Raw genomic sequence first — 5,131 nt, forward strand, 5'->3', positions numbered from 1 at the left:
GCCTGTAGTGCTGCCTTTGCAGCCTCTGATTCTCCTAGTTTGTCTTGAGTCCGGATCAGCTCCTTGTATAGAGATATCATCAGATCTGTGGCATCTTTTTCAAGTCTTTGTTGGGCAACATCATCTGTTTGAGGGTGGATTGTGGCTGGGAGTTTGATTTTCCTCCTTAAGGCCGCCATGTCTGCATCCCTCAACTTCAATATTTCTTGGATACCCTTAACATCCTTGGGATCATGTCCCATCTCTATAATTATATCTTCCAAGGATCTGATTCTGTTGTCCTTAGCTTGTGATGATGCTCTCTCCAATTCTAGCTGAGAGGCTGTATTATCAAGGCTGCTTTTTAGTTTGTAATTTTCTAATGTTTCATCTGCCAAGGAGGCATACACCATCTCACCAGTCTGTTTGTGCAGTTCGATTTTGTCCATTGGGTGTATGTCTTTGGCCAGGACCTCCATGTTGGTCCTGAGGTAATCTGAGGCAGATTGGGGATGCAGAGCTGTGGGCATAAAGTGACTCATGATCATTTTGCCTTCACTTACATCAAAGGCAGACATGAGTCTTTGCTGATTGGTGGGAGCCAAGTTTAGCAGATGATTGTACAACTGTATTTTGATAGGATCACTCCTCCTTTTGATGTCTATAAATTGCTGTTTGATGCTTACTTGTCCTTCTTTCTGCTGGCTGGAGGAGCTGACCTCTCCTCCTATAGCTCTGTCCTGTTCCTGCTGGAAGGAACTGGCTGAAACTTCTCTGCTGGGTGGGCCCATGCCCAATGCTTGCCTTGTTGCTATGTCATCCTCAGAAGAGTCATTCAACCTCTGCCTTTTCTCTCCCTGGTTTATAGGTGATGTCAGGGGAGTTTCTCTATCCCTTTTTCTAAAAGCAAATGTATCCTCCTTTTGAGGAGTTTGGAGGATCGAGGCATCAAAGGTAGTCTTTGGCCTAGGAGGCACTATGTTTTGAGCCTGTTGCTCAGTGGAACTTGGAGTATCAACTACTCTTTCTTGCTGCAGGGGCTGCTGTCTGTCATGTTGCTCTCCTTCTTGCCGCTGCCCTTCCCCCTGCAGCTCCATCTCTTCTTGTTGCTGCAGCAATGTTTCCACTTGCTCTTCTGTCAAAGGAGGTGGCTGTTCCACCTGCTTTTCTTTGCCTTTGCTGGCTGTCTCTGCAGTATTCCCGGCAGCTTGCTGATGTGTTGTTGATGATGAAGTAGCTGCTCCAAGTTGTTTTTTGTATGAGAGGGGAACCTGTCCACAAGTTTCTAAGTCAGCTTCCTTTTGAATATTTCTAGCCTCTCTTTCTAGCAGCTCTTCACTAGTAATTTCCTCTTCTAGGGTACCTTCTTCCCAGCTTAATGCATTGGCATACTGCTCAATCTCAGGCTGCCTCACGTGTGAATAGCTGCCCAATTTGTATTTTATCCTTCTGAGGGAGACAAAGTGATTGGGGTCATAGGGTATCCATTCAAAGCTAGTTTGCAGTTTGAGGGCCTCTAGGATACTGTTTGCCTCTTTCCACCCCTCCTCTTTTCTGTTGTATAGGAAAGGGCCTAGCTGGCTCCTTACCTTTAACTGTGACTTCTTGTTCTTGCTTTGAAAGTGGAGGTAGTCGGCATTCCCAAACTGCCTGAAATATTCTAAGGCGAAAAGCCTCATGGGGACATACCTTGGCAACCTAAAAGGCTTCAACTCACAGCCATATATTCTGATGACTGTGTGGTTTTGGTAGAGGTACCAATTACCAATGCTGTAGGTTTTGTTCAGGTGGAGAATTCTCCTCATGTCATCAGTTAACCTTGGAGGAGGAACACCATACAATACTGTCATGGCTGGATGAATGAATAAGTCAATGAACTCAAAGTATGTATATGGTGATACAGAGGCACAATGAAAGACAGAGGTCCAAAACACAACTGACCTTGGATTTCCCTGGGCATTGACTTGCTTCAAGGGATAGAGAAGCTGGCTGGCTGATAAAACAAGAATAGGTGATATATGTATGAAGTATACCTGAACAGTCTTTCCCTCTTCAAATTCATAAGCTGGTCATGGATCTTATCTGCAATGAATGTAGCATAATCATAATGTACAGCTGGGGGCTTACCAGGAGAGAATATAGACAGCATTGCCATTATGATTTCATCCACATCCTCCAGCCCTTTGAACCCTAGGACATAGCTGATCAAATCTACTAGCATTCTCCCCAATTCATTCAAGTACTGATATCCAATAGGAGGAGTTCTGATGGCTTCAGAGCCTGGTTTTACAAACAGCTGGTTGATTTTGATGACTTGGTCATTTGACAACTTGTTCCCCTTCCTTATCAAGTTCTGCATGTGGAGGGGGGTCAATGGCTTTGCAGTATGGAAGTGCAGCATCTCATTTATACTCTCTGGGGTGATATGGAACAGGACTGAGCCTGTAGGGCTGATGACAGCTCTTTGGCCTGGGTCATAGCACTCCTGGCATCTGTAGATCAACTCTGGCATAGGATTTACCTGTGGGAGGTTGTAGATGGGCAAGTTTGAGTCCCAAATCCCTAAGATGTCTGCTCCACTAAGGTGCTGGGCTCTCAACTCGTTCAGCATTTGAATATTATATTTGGAGCCCAATGGAAACCAGTCTAACATTTGATAATCCATATCTCCCAGGGCTTTCCATTCTAATTCCTGGTGAGGGGCATTGAGAGGCTTGATGTTCAGTGCAATTGGAGTCTCCATGGTCTATTCAATTTCTGTCTTGCAGGTGAATTAGTTTCAAGTGAGCAGTACAGCACAGAGGTGAGTTTTTGCAATGCAACTGTGATTTATGGGGAGCAGAGGGTGGAATGGACACGCAGCAATTGAAATACTGCTCGAATTATATATAAGACCAATGCCTGGTCTCCCTCTGTCTTTTATGGCAGGTTTTGAGTAACTTTGACCAACTGTCTCACGTTTGCGCGAGCAGTTTACAGTTTTTTGACCCCAAACTCGGGAAATGAAGGCTCGGCTGGTGGTTTCAAGGTTGCATTTGTAATCAAAAGTGCTAGCAGAGGAAAGCTATCGGTGAAATAGTGAGTTTCAGTGTTCCTTAAGCGTTCTGAGCAATTTACAGTGAATTTCAGGCGTATGGAGGATGAACTATGAGAAATACCTGGCTAACCGCGAACAGAGGTCGTAGCTATGGGTGGAATTGGTGCTCTGGAGGTCTTCCGGACGTTTCCCGCAGGTGGCGCAGTTCAGAACGTAAAAACAGCATGCAAAGGAAACAGTAGCAAATGAGCGAAAAGTGCAAAAAAAACGCGTTTTTTGGCTAAATATGGACTTTTTGCAATTTGGCGCTTTTTCTGTGATGACGTCAGCATGACGTCATAGGGTGGGGTCAGCCTTGGATGACGTCAGCATGACGTCATCAGATGAGGTGGCGGGCTGCCATTGGTCCACGGGGTAATGAGGTGGCGGGCACGTTGGCACAGATACGGACAAAAGTGTGATGCGGTGGCAGGGTGGAGGTGACGTGGGCATGACGTGGGATAGCAGCTTGGCGGTTAGGGCCGTAGCGGTTACGGTTAAGGATAGCCGCCACGGTTTCTCGGGGCGGTTAGGGTACGGAGCAGATCTTGTCAGAAAGCGCTCCGAGAGTCTTGAACGGGCGACGCGTGGCCGCGCCCTGACGTGACGCAACGTCATTTTCTCGGGCGCTAAACGTCCGCCGCGGGGGCTGCTCCGATATTGATACGGACCGTCGGATCTCTTGGATCTGATCCGACGGTGGACGGGGGAATGATATGTTCGGGGGATATGCATGCGGGCGGAGACCTTCGGATATGGGTTTTTACAATGTTTTCAATGCATTTCAAAAATAAACCAAACGCATGCGCCAACTTTGGTTTATGCGGTTAGAAGTGGGTTTTTTGGGTCTTTTCGTGATTTGAAAGGGGTTTATGGGTAAAGGGGATTTATAAAGGTTTTCAATGCGCAATAATGCAGGCCCGATACTTTGGACAAGAGCAAAGTGGGTATTTAGGGGTTATCTTTGCAAATGAAGGGGGTATAGGTAAAACAAGGTTATTTATGGGGCTTCTTTTGGCAAATGAAGCTTTCCAAGGGGCCAAATGACTTCAGAAGAGGGGAGGGGTTTAGGGTTAGGTTCATCAAAGTGACCAGATGCCATTTGATCCCTGACACAGAACTTATTGGCTATAATACCAAGGGGAGGGATATTTATACAAAATTTGGGGTTTATACACCATGGTGTTAGATACTAGTAAGGGAAAAGGTAATGTAGGGGATTTACATAGTAGTGTTAGAGTTAATATGGATGAAGGGGTAAATGGAGGGGAAACCACTAAGCTTATTTGAAACTTACTTAGTTTAGAGAGTAGATCAAAATGAAAAGATTTTTAGACAAGAAATGTGGCTTTTGAATGAACAAGAACCACCATGAAACCATGATCTTCTTCCATGAATCTCAGCTGATGAGGGGATGTTAGTAATGAAATGGAAGGGGGAAGGAGGGAGGTTAGTCATGCTCCTTGCTGTAACTTGATGAAGATGAACACCTTGTCAATTAATTGACTTTACTCTGGTAAACATAGTTAACATATCTGCAATGGTAAAGATAACCTTTCTGCAACCCCAACTACTTACCCAGCTACTTACCTAGCATTTTTTATTTCTCCTTGGAGGGTGCACTTGGACTTGCAAACCCTTACTTGCCTTTTCTTTTCTTTGGCTTTTTCTTTGTTTTTCCTATCTACTTCTACCCTTATCTCTTCCAAGGTCCCAGATTAAGCTGTTGGGAGCCTTTTCTTCTCTACCTGAACTACTTGTCTGCCAAGATTAAACAGTTTGGACAGACTTCTTTCTCTAATCTACAACTGGAAATTTAAAACATGGCATGATCCAGATTAGACTATTGGACCATCCATCAAAATTGGGATGCATTAATCTATTTACACACCTTGTACTTCCTTGGAAATATGTGATCTTTGTATGATCAAAGCAGAGCATATTTGGACCTTCCCTTACCAATCATGAAATATGAAACCTATTGGTATAGGTAGCTAACACACTGATCCTAGTCTGGGAGCAAATACTTGCGTTACTGAACCCGTTCCATCTGTGACCGGTTCAGAGAGTCTTGCT

Source organism: Pinus tabuliformis, chromosome 5_2, assembly GCF_031772625.1.
Source record: "Pinus tabuliformis cultivar Carrire ecotype Pingquan chromosome 5_2, CPIR1, whole genome shotgun sequence".
In the NCBI taxonomy this organism is placed as follows: domain Eukaryota; kingdom Viridiplantae; phylum Streptophyta; class Pinopsida; order Pinales; family Pinaceae; genus Pinus; species Pinus tabuliformis.